Raw genomic sequence first — 15,793 nt, 5'->3', positions numbered from 1 at the left:
GGAGCGATCTGGTTGAGGCATTCCAGCAGAAGACATGGCATTTTCCTTTATTGAGGCTGCTTCTTGATTCTTCACAATAGACATCCACCACATCTTTAAATCTTTTAGCCAAGGCCAAGGAGGCAGCACCCAGCAAGAGAGAGTCATTCGCGAAGAGCGCATGATTTATGCTTTTGACACCTCTTGCGATGTTCAATCCCATTATTTCTTGTTCTGACTGCTTTTTATTCAAGAGGAAGCTGAGAACTGAAGCTTGGAGGACAAAGAGCAAGGGGGAGAGAGGGCACCCTTGCCTCAGCCCTCTAGAGGCTTTGAAGAAATCAGTGGCCCTCCCGTTCACCAAAGGGGCAATCCAAGGCTCACTGATACAAGCCTTGATCCATTTGATAAATTTGAGGCCAAACCCAAATTTGTGTAGGACATCCAACAGAAATCTATGTCTCACCCTGTCAAAGGCACTTTCAAGATCTAATTTGACGACCATTCCTTTCTCTTTCCGGGCCAAGCTTGAGTGAATCGCCTCTTGGACCAGAATAAAGTTGTCCACTATCTGTCTTCCCTGAATAAAACCCCCCTGATTCTCAGGGATAATGTCAGGAAGGATAGTTTTCAGCCTGTTTGCGATCACTTTTGTTATCAGTTTGTAGCCTATATTGCAAAGAGAGATAGGACGAAATCTGGAGATTGAGTTGGCGCCTTTTTCCTTTGGGATAAGGGCCAGGAAAGTCAAGTTGGTGCTTCCCCCAATTTTCTGACAATCTTGAGATTTCCGGACCATTCTGCATAAATCTTTTCCCACTATCTCCCAACAGTTCTGCAAGAATCTGGCAGTAAAGCCATCTGGGCCCGGGGCCTTATCAGGCTCCATAGCAAAGAGGGCGGTTTTGATTTCATTGTTAGTGGCTTATGCTTCCAAAAACTGGTTCTTTCTGGGAGAAATCAGAGTGGGAACCTCATTTATTGAAGTTGAAGTATGCTCTTGACCCTCTTTTTCACTATACAGATTTTTGAAATGAAGGAAGGCAACATTTTTTATACTTTGAATATCTCTGTGGATGATGTTCTCTACCTTGATTTCGGAGATGGAATTGAAATTTTTCCGAGCTTGGGCTTGCTTGTGAAAGAAGGATGAGTTCCTATCTCCTGCCTTGAGCCAAAGCCTACGAGATTTGGTCCTCCAGTACTCTTCCTCAGCCGAGCTTGCTTTAAGAAGTTTTTGCTGTAGGTCCGCCTCCTTTTCGAGAACTTCTTTTGTGATCTCTTCATTTTCCGAGTTCAGGTGTTGGATCTCGAGACATTCTTGTAACTTTTTCCTTTCCACTGCTGGGTTGGGAAGAGATTTTACCCAGTTTTTCAATGCAGCTTTCAATCTCCTGAGCGTTTCCTCCCAGACAAAGAAGGCAGAGCCATTGACTGATTGCTTCCAAGTATCTTTGACTAATTTCATAAAGGATTGTTCCTTGACCCAAAGGGGGATGAATTTAAAAGGAATGGGGTCTTGATCCATGTGAGCCAAAAGATCAAGTTTGATTGGCCTGTGATCAGATACACTACAAGGGAGAATATGCATTCTAGATTCTAAACCAAGTAAAAGAAAAGTACTTTGAACAAGAAATCTGTCTAACCTTGCAGCAATATGACCCGGACTGAGTCTTTTATTGGACCAAGTATACTTGCCCGACAAAGGTTTGATGTCGATCATGTCCCAATCCTGGAGCAGATCCTCAACCCATTCTTGCGCTGGATTCCTTACAATGCTTCCTCCATGTTTTTCAACCAAAGTTAATGTGAGATTTAGATCCCCGGTAATGATGATGTTTTCTAAATCTTCTGAGTCTGCCAAACCTCTAATAGAATCCCAACAGATCTTTTTTTCTCCTGCGCTGACTGGAGCATACATGTTAAAGAGACAGAGGGTCTCATCTGAGTCAACGTGTTTCAGCTTTGAGAACAACCAATGAGTGTTGGCGATCTCTTTAACCCTTGAAAATTTGTTTGCATTCCAGAGGGTGTCTAGGCCTCCTGAGGCACCCCGAGCTGAGACAGCTTGCCCTTCACTTATCTTCCACAGATTTTTGCCGATATGGAGGAAGGCCTTGTCCTCCATTTTAGTCTCCTGGATGAGGAGTATGTCAGGAGATGCGGATCTTATCAGACTTTTGATGGCTTCTTCTTTTATTTTGCTCCCCATACCCATACAGTTCTAGGATACGATCTTCATGACTTACATTTGGAGTGAAGAGCTCCTTTAGAGCTCTGGGGCTGGTTTCTAGTCATCTTCAGAGTTTTAGCCAAGAGTTTCTCAAGGGTAGGTTGGCTTCCTTGCAGTTTGTCTTTATAGGTCTCCTGCTCTCTTATTTCGCCTTCTTCTTCTGAGTCCTCCGAGCCTTGCACTTCCTCAGCCTCTTCTGAGGGTATCTCTTCTGTTTTGTCTGCATTACTTTCGGCTTGCTTTGGTCCCGGGGGGGGGCTCTTTTTTGGGCGATCCTTCATTTTGTATCTCCATTTCTTGGGTATCTTCTAATGCTGAGCTTAACTGTATAAATTTATTTCCTTGCTCTTCCATGTGAGGAGTTTGAAGCCCTGAGCCTGTTTGGGGAGCTTTACCATTGATATTTCCAATTCTAGGGGCTTTGCTTTTGGTCCTTCTAACCTGCATCCATCCTTCCTCCTTGCCTTTCTCCGCTTCAGTATTTTTTGGGCATCCTCTAGCAAAGTGGCCGTAGACCTGGCACTTCCTGCACTTGAATGGTAGCTTCTCGTAATCCAGCTTTTGAACATGCGTCCAGCTTCCAACCCTAATCTTTATTGCCTCACGTAGACCGACCTCTAGGTCAACTTCAACACAGATTCTAGCGCAATCATATTGATCTTTACTTTTTGCTCGATTAATGAATTTACCCAAGGTGTTTCCGATGTGCTTAAGGGACTCCCAGTTCCAACAATGCATTGGCAGATTGGGCAATCTAACCCACACAGGGACGGCTGTGGGAACGTCAACTGCTGGATCAAAGTCAGGCGTCCACTTATTGAGATACAGTCCCTGAGGGCCCATGAAATAGGGTCCATTACGGAATATCAGATCCTTATCTTCCTTTTCAGAGAATTCAAACAGGAAGAATCCCTTCCCCAGAAAATACGAAGTGACTTTGCCTTTTATCAGCGGCGCCCAGTTCCTTGCGACCCAGCTCTCTGTGGTTTTGGGGGAGGGCCAGAGTCCGGTGAACTGTCCCACCAAAGCGCGCTCAGCCAAAGAAAGGGCGACCTGAATCGGTTTCTCAGGAGGAAGCGAGATCTCTGGGATATCATCCAAGCGTTTCACAAATTTCGCAGCCTTGGTTGTTTTCTTTTTTGGAAGAGTGTTCAGAAGTTTGGTAAAGGCCTCGGCTTCAGAGGGGGGGGCCGTTGATGACTCCATTGAGAAGCCTTAGCTCGATCAGATCGAGCTCACCTAAACCCCGATGGGCATAGTCCTTCCAGTCTACTCGGAGAAGCTGACTCTGGAGATCCGAAAGTTAGCAGAGAGCACCGCAGGGAAAACGCCTTGTAGGTCGAAGCACCTCGCAGGAGAAAGACCTCCGGAACGGCCACAGGGCCGAGGCGACGGCCTCAGGCGCAGCGGATCAGCCGTAGAGCGGCGTTCAAGCGCGATCAAAAATCAACAAAACACTATCCTCTATTGTTAAAGACAACTTTGTTTATTATTATTATTATTATATATATTCAATTTTTTAAATATTATTTTATTTTATATTTTTTAATTTTATTTTAAACTTGTCTCCCAATTTAAATCAATTACAGTATACATATAAATCATTTTAATACTACATAATAAAATAAACCCAAATTCTCAATTTATTATTTTCTAGCAAAACCACATTAATAAATGTGGTTGATTGATAGACCCATATCTAGCACATATATCAATTATCAATAATCTTAAGTTTTTTCAAAATTTGCATTTAAAAAAAATTACACAAGAATAAATTATATCACTCTAAAAACTTCTTAGATTTGTGATTAAAATATATTTATATTGATCTTTAAAGAAAAAACTAATAAGATCAGTTTGCAATTTGAAAAATTGTTATTAAATGATTGCTAATTAATCTTAGAGCACAAATTCATTCATGTTATTTTACCTAATTCTATTAGTAATCCTACATACATTTGTATTTGAAAAGGAAAACAATCTTCCATAGAGCACTCCTTTAAATCATTAACATGTAAACCATAATCATTACTAAATTTATAGCTGACACATAATTGACCGTGGAGATTTGTGCCATAAGTTGGTCAAACCTTGTACTCCTCATTTTTGTGGGGACACATTTTCCTCTTGAGAGTTAAGTTGGTCAAACCTTATACTCCTCATTTGTCCGGGGACACATATTCCTCTCGAGAGTTAAGGGCTTGTAAGTCAGCGTCGTGATCCAATATCAAATGCCCAACCCAAACTTCTCATAGAGGTTTATGAGACACACCTGTGGCAACGTACAAATATATGTATGTTCAGATACTAGTAAAACAAACAAGGAATTAAATTGTTCCCATGATTATAGGAAAATACTTTGTTATATATGGTATGGAAATTTTTTTTATTAATTGAAAAAGACGTAGCATTCACAACTTGTAGCCCACATTCTTCTAGCATGAGCAGAAGATTGGAGTACACAATCCGATCTTCGAACACGTTGAGGGAGATCTTAACACCAAAATGAATGGAATTTATTTCCACCCTAGTGAAGACTTAGGAAAATACCTTGTTATATATTTTCTTATATATAGATGAATGTTATAAATAATAATGAGGAGCTTATTAGAATTGGAATAATCTCAAATCCCTGGGAAATTGGTGGGTGGGAAGCCACCTAACACGAGTCTAATTTTTTAAATTTATTAAAAGTAATGAGCCATTTTTCTAAATAAATTTTTCTTATATATAAATGAATGTTATAAATAATAATGAGGAACTTATCATGGAGGAACTTATTAGAATTGGAATAATCTCAAATCCCTAGGAAATTGGTGGGCAGAGAGCCACGTGGCATGAATATTATTTTTTTAATTTATTAAAAGTAAATACAACCTAACAAACTTTGTGATACACTGCAACCTTTAATAAACATTAAGACTAAACATATTTCCTTAAGAATCAATCTAGACCCTCAATTAACAAAAAAAAAAAAAAACTTTTTTATTTTTTTTTATTTTTTTTTTTATTTTTTAATTCTCATGTTTCTTTCACCATTCTAATTATTCTTCTATACACCAAACCAAGACACCATTCTAATTATTCTTCTATACACCAAAATGGAAACAAAAATAGAATAATTACATCCTTCCAAAAGGCTGATTATTCTTCTATAACTAAATTATGCCCCTTTACGAATTTGATTATACAAATAAAATAATTATTAATTAAAAATGTTTTTACTTGTAGAATAATTAATGATTAAAATTAAAATAATTATTAATTAAAATTATTCTTACTTTATTTAATAAAATAATTATTAATTAAAATTATTCTTACTTTACTTAATAAAATAATTATTAATTATTTTTTAAATTCTTTATAATAAATAATAAAATTAAAATTAAAATAAATATTAAAAATAAAATAACAAATCATCAATAAATATAATACATTAAATCAATGATAAATTTACTAATTTTTATCAAATTATTTTATTAATTTAAACTTATATTCACATTCTTATCTTTTTCTTTTTTTTCTTAACACTTATTCTTATTCCCATTTATTTCATATCTTTCTTCTTTAACACTTTATTCAAATTCTTATTTGCTTCTTATCTTTTTTTTTTTAATAATTTATTCTTATTCTCATTTGTTTTTTATCTATAATAACAAAATAAATCTAACACTTTATTCAAATTATTATTATTATTTTATTATCTTTAATACTTTATTCTTATTTCCATTTGTTTTTTTATTTATAATAACCAAATAAATTGAATATATGAATATACTAAAATGACCAAAATAAGCTATAAACAAAATGTAAAACACAATTTAATTATAAAACAGTCATGGCACATCCCACTGACCTTTGGTGCATACAAAAAAAGCACAACTTTGTTATGAAACAAACTATGAAATGACACATCCCACTAACCCTTAGTGCATATAATCGATATTAAACCTAAGTAAAATTTGGGCTAAACATTAACATGATTTATAAATGCTTATACAATTTTAAACCCAAAAATTATGTTAATAATATTTCCAAAACTTAAAATTTAAACCAAACATAATAAAAAATTACGCATATAATTATACATTATACATTACTCACTTCGTTCGAATAAAGTTTGAGGTCCTCAAATAATCGATACTTTAATTTTATGTTCTTCTTTGTCGGAAAAAAAGTTCGAAAGGGTTAACACTAGATGAGTTCTTTCAATGTTTTAATTGGTTTCACTTAGGTTCGTGTGTAAAAATCAATGCTGCATTTAAGTGGAATTTTAGTTTAGGAGTGATATTACTTATATAATCTTAAAAATTTATTGAACATTTAAGTGAAATACTAGTTGAAGAGTGATATAAGTTATAAATGCTTATATTTTTAATTTATTTTAATGGTATTTTAAATATATATATATATATATTTTAAGCATATTAATATTTAGAAAATAATAAAATAGTTATTACATTATTATAAGTAGAGTAATAATAGTAATTTGAGAGAAGAGTGAGTAGAGTAATAATAGTAATTAGAGAGAAGAGTGAGTTAAGGTTTAGAATTTTGAGTAATTGATGTTAATGATTAAAAAATAAGCTTCTTTGACCTTGTTGTGAACTATTTTGATTAGGAGATTAGAGCTTCAAAGGCCTTATCCCAACCATAAGCAAGTGACACATCCACTATTTCCTTCTAATTGAAGTTTGTAAACAAATTGGAGACATTATTGGTCACCTTTACCCATTTTTTGAGGGGAATAAATATTTGACATAAAATGAAACAATTTTGATAACAAATTTGTATGGCTTTGGTCCTCCCTAGAATCATTGCAAATATGGGTTGACATCTATAGGGAATTTGAACATGGAGCGGCATTAAAATATATTTATTGGAAATTGCTACTTTGGATTTCAATTTGAACTGAAGGAGGATAGTGCTCTAATCTTTAGGGGTGGTTTATACTTTTAGGCCTTGAGAGGGATGTTCATCTATCCAAAATTCAATACCCGTTCAGTTGTTCCTATATGGGCGTGCCTTCCACACCATTGGGTTTTTGAAATAACAAATTGTAACGACCCCTGGTTGATTTCCTATGTAAATAAAATATAAATTAATGCCAAGGTCATGGGACACATATTCCAAGTTGAATGTTGGGTAAAACCACAATGATGGGTATCACTTGTGATTAATAAATGACTATGAAAATTGGCAAAGGCATTGGCGAAGACAAAGTGGCAATAATTGACATTTTATTTATGAAAATAATGGAAAATAGGAGAAAAGGGAGATGAAAGGTCACAAATTTGTATGAGAGGAAATTGAAGGGAAAATGATGGAAAATGAAGAAAATAGAGGCCTCAATGATAAAAAGGCTTCTAATGATCACTTCACAACTTTTGTCAGTTTGAGCTTGGAGCTCTCTTCTGATTCTCTCATTCTCTCACACTCTTGCACACTTAGAGAAATCTTGGAGCATGCTTGGATCACTCTAGTTTCACTTGGATTGGAGAAATAAGGCAAAGGAAAGCAGGAAAGTTCAAGGGGATAGCGAGATCAACAACTCCAATTGGATTTCTTTATAGGTAACAGGTTGTATGTATGATCTCCTTGTTGATTTATGGATGCATGGTACATGCATGTGATTAGCTGGTTATGTTCTGTCATTGGCATGGAGGATTGCCTGGATTGACAATGGAGTTAGGCTTGCCTTTCCATTTCCTAGATAGCTATGGTGTTGTAGGTTTTTCCATTTGATTGTTATCTGGTTGGTGCTCATAATTCCTTATGGTTGTGGGTTGGAACAAATGCTCTGGAAGCCCTAGAACAACTTGGGTTGAGTTACTAGTTCCTGGAACCGTGGAAAACTTGGGTAGAGTCTGATTTGGTTGGTGTTAGTGATGTCGGACCGTGAGGTGGAATCACTAGTTGAGGATTGAGGTGGTTTGGCCTCAGGAATCCATGTTTTGGTTTTGCTTGGTTTATTCCATGAGATCCCACCTTCATGCTTAGAATATGGCATGGGGGTGATTGGATGAAAGAGATATTTGGTTCAATCCAATCTATGGTCAGGTGGTATGTGGAAGTCCCTGACTTGGTTGGTATTTTCATATATTATTAAGAGATATTTCTCTACTTGGATTTGTGTATATTTGTAGCAATTATGTTTGTGATATTATGGATGAGTTTCCATGGTTTATATGTTGGTTATTTCCTGGTTATATGTTATTCATATGATGTGTATCTTATATGACTCTAGTCATGAATTGTTTATCTATTGATTAGTTGATGAATGTATGGACTAATAAGTGTTATTGTAGCTATTTGTAGAGGGCATAGGGCCTTCTCGGTGATTCTCAGATGAATCTCAGACTTTTGTGATCAGATATGCATTCATGACCTATAGCTTACATGTTTTCCATGTGTTTAACAAAATGCCTAGTATTTTATGGCCAGTCTAGGTCAAATTTGGAGTTGAGATTGAATGTTTAGCTTTGTTTCCATGTTAGATATGATTCTAAAAAGTATCAGGAAATTTTGGGTAGTCGTCTGGAGGCATGCCAAAAAAGGTGGCACTGATCTCGGGACCACATGCTCAGAACTAGAGAAATTGGGCTACAACCGCATGGATGCAGTGTTGTGCATGAGGTTGGAGGCCTCCAACTGCATGGAGACCTTGTTGTGGGTGTGGTTGTGGACCCAGGGTAGAAAAAAGGGGGTCTAGCTCAGGGTTTGGCCACGCGGGTTGGTTTTTCAGCCCCTGTAGGATGTCAGTATGTGGTTAGTTGTCGGCTCCACTTCCTTAAATGAATCTAGGAGGTCAGGTCATGTCATAGTAACTCTTTGTATCATGTTTACCCTGGCAGGCTGGTGAAACTCAGTAAATGTGGGAGGGGTGGTTACATATTGGTAACAAAGCTCCTAGATTCAACACTTGGACTAGATATCGTGCATGCATGTTAATTGTATATGTGTTTGTTATGCATGCATTGTGATAGTCATTGTTGTAGTAGTGTCGTCATGTAGAGTTTGGTGATGTTGATGTTGAGATGATTAATATGTTGATTTCATAATATATGCATTTGTTGTTCTAATATGTATTTATTTTGCAAATGAAATAGCCTCCCCAGAATTTCAGTGAGGTATGTTGATCATGTTTATATTAGGTTATCTGACATGGTATGTTTGCATGGAGTATAAGATCAAAGATGACAAGCAAAATGGTGTACTACAATTCACGTGATTCTCCCTACAGATCAAATGAACAACATGATGATGAGTACTCCCCTAACATAACAGATACATTAAGAAGTTTGAAAGAAGTAATAAGAAGTTGTAAGGCAGATAATGATGAGATTATTCAGTCATGGGAAAGACTTACTAGGGCACATGAAAAGCAAGCAAAGGTTAATGCAGTAACCCTTTAGAGTCTATCATATTTGTAGAGACAATAACCATTTAGGATCAGTCATGGACAGGAGGAAAGGACCAATGGGGCATATGGCAGTAGGTCTCAATCAAGATACAAGTTTGATAAGGGTGACACAGTCAGAGATGTTAGGTTCTTGGATACACCCAAAGGGAGGGGTAGTGACCATGGGTTATATTCTAGTTCTGGTTCAGAGAGACAACATCACCATCACCGTCACCGTCCGTACTGGAGGAGTGACAAGAATTACTTTCCAGAGGAGTTCAAGAAAGAAAAGGCTCCTACATTTGATGTAAGAATAAGTCACAACATGCAGAAGCTTGGTTGCTTGGGATGAATAAGTTTTTCAGATTGCATGATTATTTATAAAATATGAAAGTCAAGATAACTACTTACAACCTTAACAGAAAAACAAACATTTTGTGGGAAGATGTAAATAATGTCAGAGGCATTCGAGAAGAGGAGTTGACTTGGAGTGAGTTCAAGAGACATTTTAGGAAGAAGTATATATCTAAGAGATACTATGATGACAGGGAAAAGGAATTCTATGAGTTGAAGATGGGACCTATGATAGATGAGGATTATACTATCAGATCCTTGGAGTTGTTAATATATGTGCCTTATCTTAAGGAGGAGAAAGAAAGGATTCAGAGATTCATCAGTGGGTTGTTAGTATCATTCAAAGACAGGATTGAGTTTGATGAGCCTAGATTGCTGGAGGAATCCATCAGAAATTTGAAGCACTATTATGAGAAATTGAAGCACAATACTAAGTCTAAGTAGGATTGGAAAGGTAATGAGAAGAATAAAGGAAAGTTGGCTAAGATGAGAGGAAAACCTCGGGATATAGATGACAAAGAGAATGCAACACTGTACAAGAAATTCAACAGAGTTGACAGAGGACAGGGATTTCAACCTGAGGAGTAGAAAAAGCGCGAGGAAAGGAAGCCTTTATAATGTTAGAATTATGGAAAGGATCTTCGCAGGAGATATTGTCCACAACATCATGGAGGCAGATCGCAGATCTATAGTGCTCAGGAGGCATAGATAGTTGGGGATCTTAGACAAAGTATTCCTCGTATTTATGCAACATTGGATAATAGGCAGATTGATCTTCAGCCATCTATGATTGAGATGGAAGGTAAGCTTCTTGATCGACTTGTTTCTATTGTGATTGACCCTGGATCTAACTATAATTATATCAGTCTTGACCTAGTGGATAAGTGTTTCGAATAAAGAAGTGCATGCAGAATATTGGTTAGTGCAGTTGGCTACAAGTACTAAGAAAATAGTTCATCATTAGGTAATATCTTGTGCATTTAAGTTGAACGGTATGTATACATTAGCGCATTTAAATGTGCTTCCATTGGGATCATACAATATGTTGTTGGGTATGGATTGGTTGTAAATTCATAGGACTAAGGTGGATTGCTATGATAAGGTTATTGAGTGCTTGGATGATGATGGAGAGAAGAGAATCTTGCAGGGTAAGAAGAATCCTACATCCGTGAGAATGGTTACAAATATGCAGGAAAGGGTGTGTAATGTTTGCAGTTGATATTTCCAGTGATAAAGGTAAGGATGTTGATGATGTTGAAGTCTTGAAGAGGTATATGGTCTTACAGTAGTTTTAGGATGTATTCCAAGTAGAGATATTAGGGTTGCCACCTCATAGGGAAGTGGAATTTTCTATTGAGTTTATGCCGCAAGTAGCAATAGCATCTAAGGCACTTTATAAGATGAGCACTCTAGAGTTGGTGGAACTGAAGTTGCAGTTGAAGGAAATGCTTGATAAGGGATACATTAGGCCAAGTGTATCACCTTGGGGTGCACCAATATTATTTGTGAAGAAGAAAGATGGTACTCTCAGGTTGTGTATTGATTATAGGATGTTGAACAAGGTGACGATTAAGAAAAGGTACCCTTTGCCAAGGATTGATGATTTGTTTGATTAGTTGAAGGGAGAAGCATTGTTCTCAAAGATTGATTTGAGATCAAGATATCATCAGGCACACATCAAAGAAGAGGACATCTACAACACTACTTTCTGGACCAGGTATGGTCATTATGAGTCTATTGTGTTCCTTTTGGTTTGACCAATGATCCATCTACTTTCATGTATTTGATGAATAGTGTGTTGCGTCCTTATCTGGACAAGTTTGTGATATTATTCATTGATGACATATTGATATATTCTAACAAAGAGGAAGAGCATGCATAACATCTAGCAACAATCTTGAAATTGCTAAGAGAGCATTAATTGTATCCAAACTTAGTAAATGCAATTTCTTTTAGACAAAATTTCATTACTTGGGGCATGTGGTTTCCAAGGAAGGTATAACAGTGGACCCAGAAAACATCAGGGCTATCTGGAATGGGAAACTCCTAGGAATGTGGATGAGGTCAGATCATTCATGGGACTAACAGGTTATTGCAAGAGGTTCATCAGGAGCTTCTTGCAGATTGACTATCCTATTATGTCTTTGCAGAGGAAAGGAAAGAATTTTGAATGGACAGAGGAGTGTGTAGTTAGTTTTGAGTAGTTGCTTACAAATGCTCCGATTTTGAAGATTGCAGATCCAGAAAAAAAGTTTGTGGTATATACAAATGCTTTCAAGAGAAGACTTGGTGGAGTCTTGATGCAGGAAGGACAGGTAGTATGCTATGAGTCAAGGAAATTGAATGAACATGAGCAAAACTACATGACACATGATTTTGAGTTGGCAATAATCATTCGTGCATTGAAGATGTGGAGACACTATCTTCTTGGTAAGAGGTTAATTTTGATGAGTGATCACAGTGGGCTGAGGTACTTGTTTGACCAACCTAATATGAATGCCATGCAAGCTAGGTGGTTGGATACGGTCAGTGAGTTTGAATTTGAGATCAAGTACATTAAGTGTAAAGAGAATAAGGTTGAAAATGCTCTTATGGAAGAGTACAGGTAAATCACATTGCAATTATGATTTCATATCAAACAAATTTACAGGATTGGATCTTACAAGAAGGAAAACAGGATGACAAGTACCAGTAGCTTATGCTCATGTTACAATAACAGGGTACAAGTGAGTAGGAGTGGATTATCTCCTCACGACAGATATTTTTTTTCATATTTCGGGACAAGATCTATGTGTTGGACAATAGTGATCTCAAGAAGATTATCTTGTGGGAATTTCATGCTAAGTCATATTCAGGTCACCCGAAATATCAAAAGACATTGACAACGGTTAAGAAGTTTTACCATTGACTGAACTTGAAGAAATAGGTGGTTGAGTTTGTTGCGGTATGTTTGGATTTCCAATAGGTAAAATTAGAGTGTAAGCATCCAAGTGGTTTATTACAGCTGATTCTGATTCTAGAGTGGAAATCGGAGGTCATTTCCATGGATTTCATTATAGGTTTTCTGAGGACATCTAAGCAACATTATTCTATTATGGTTTTGGTTAAAAGGTTGACTAAGGTAGCTCACTTGATTCCATTTAAGTCTATGAATTCAGTTAGTGAGGTAGCACAGGTCTTCATCAGGGAGATAATGAGGTTACATAGTATTCCTAGGAAGATTGTGTCAAGTAGAGATGCCAAGAAAATTTCTAGGTTTTGGAAGGAGTTGTTTGCAGTATTGGGGACATAGTTGGCCTTCAATACAACTTATCATTTGCAGATAGATGGACAGACAAAAAATTTCAACAAGATCCTTGAGGGCATGTTGAGGATTTATGTCATGCATCAAAAACGAAAGTGGGAAGAATATCTTCCACTGGTAGAGTTTGCATACATTAATGGGTATCAATAATCTTTGAAGATGAGTCCATTTGAGGCACTTTAAGGGCGGATTTGTAATAATCCCATCAGATGGAGTGATCCAGTGAATAGGGTATTGATTGGATCAAACATGTTGGAAGAGATGGAACAAGAAATGCGGGTTATCAAGAAGAATATTAAGACAACACAGGATAGGAAGAAGAGTTATGCATATCAATGCAACGTATTTAAGGAGTTTCAGGTTGGGGAACATGTGTACTTGTGTGTCAAGCCCAAGAGGAATTCCTTGAGGATTAGGTTAAGTGCAAATATGGCACCTCAGTATTGTGGGCCTTTCGAGATCCTTGAGAGGATTGGACCAGTGGCTTACTGACTTGCACAACCTCTGACAGTGAAAGTCCTTGATGTTTTCCATGTGTCATTGCTTAAGAATTATGTGAAAGATATTAATCATGTGATTGATTGGTCTGTATTGCAGGTGGAACCAGAAGGAGAATTCCAACCAAAACCTCAGTGCATTTTGCAACGAAAGATGCTCTTGCTCCAAAATCGAGCAATCGAGTAAGTTAAAGTGAAGTGGAAGCACTTTGGGCTTGATGAAGCTACATCGGAGATGGTTGATCATATGTAGGCTATGTATCCTTGTCTATTCACTGGTTGAGCAGATGCATTCTAATATATGTGTGTGATGTTGTGTTTTGGTTATGTCTATATGTATGCATATGTATGTAAATACTACATCGAGCTGTGTTATAAAGCTCTAATAAGTAGTATGGTGTTCATGATATGTTGATTATGTATTCAGGAGTATGATATGATGTAAATATTTCAACGACTTGTGTTATAAAGCTCCATGGGAAAGATATGTTTTGTTGATTTATAAGTGTCATTGAACATCGAGGACAATGTTCTCCCAAGGGGGAGGGGTTTGTAACAACCCCTGGTTTATTTACTATGCAAATAAATAAATAAAATAAGACCAAAGTCCTGGGACACATATTCCAAGCTTAATGTTGGGTAAAATCATAGTGATGGGTATCACTTGTGATTAATAAATGGCTATGGAAATTGGCGAATGAAAAGTGGCAATAATTGGCATTTTATTTATGAAAATAAAGGAAATAGGAGAAAAGGGAGATGAAAGGTCATAGATTTTCATGAGAGGAAATTGAAGGAAAAATGAAGGAAATTGAAGAAAATAGAGGCCTCAATAATAAAAGGCTTATGAGGATCAATTCATAGATTTTGTCAATTTTAGCTTGGATCTATCTTCTATTATGTCATTCTCTCACACTCTTGCACACTTAGAGAATCTTGGAGCATGATTGGAGCACTCTAGTTTCACTTGGATTGGAGAAAGAAGGCAAAGGAAAGCAGGAAAGCTCAAGGGGACAACACGATCAACAACTACAGCCAGATTTCTTTGTAAGTAACAAGTTGCATGTATGATCTCCTTGTTGATTTATGGATGAATGGTATATATATGTAGTTATCTGGTTATGTCCAGTCATTGGAAAGGAGGATTGCTTGGATTGACAATGGAGTTAGCCTTGCATTGCCATTTCCTGGATAACCATGGTGTTTTAGGTTTTTCCACTTGATTGTTTTCTGGTTGGTGCTCATAATTCCTTATGGATGTGGGTTGGAACAAACACTTTGGATGCCTTGTAACATCTTGGATTGAGTTACTAGTCTTGGAGCCTAGGTTGGAAAAACAATTTATAGCCCTTGGTGGGTTGAGTTATTAGTCCTGGAGCTAGGTTGGAAAAACGCTTTGAAGCCTTACAAGGCTATGGGTTGAGTTACTAGTTCCAGGAGCCCTGGACAATATGGGGAGAGACTAATTTGGTTGGTGTTAGTGATGTCCGACCGTGAGTTGGAATCAATGTTGATGATTGAGGTGGTTTGGCCTTTGGAAGCCCGTGTTTGGTTTTTCTTGGTTTATTCCACGAGATCTCACATTCATGCTTGGAATATGGTGCGAGGGTGATTGGATGAAAGAGAGATATAGCTCAACCCAATCTATGGTTGGGTGGTACGTGGAAGTCCCTGACTTGATTGGTATTTTCATCTATTAATAAGAGCTATTTATCTACTTGGATTCATGTATATTTTTAGTAATTATGTTGGTGATATTATGGTTGAGTTTCCATGGTTTCTATGCTGGTTATTTTTTGGTTATATGGTGTTCATGTGATGTGTATCTTCTATGACTCTTGTCATGAATTGTTTAGTTATTGATTAATTGATGAATTTATGGACTAACCAATGTTATTGCAACTATATGGAGAGAGCATAGGGCCTTCTAACCGATTCTTAGATGAATCTCATACTTTTATGATCATATATGCATTCATGACTTGTATCTTACATGTTTTCCATATGTTTGACGAAATGCCTAG

This window comes from Pinus tabuliformis, chromosome 3_1 (assembly GCF_031772625.1).
Source record: "Pinus tabuliformis cultivar Carrire ecotype Pingquan chromosome 3_1, CPIR1, whole genome shotgun sequence".
NCBI classification, from domain to species: domain Eukaryota; kingdom Viridiplantae; phylum Streptophyta; class Pinopsida; order Pinales; family Pinaceae; genus Pinus; species Pinus tabuliformis.
Note: the sequence above shows the minus strand (reverse complement) of the source record.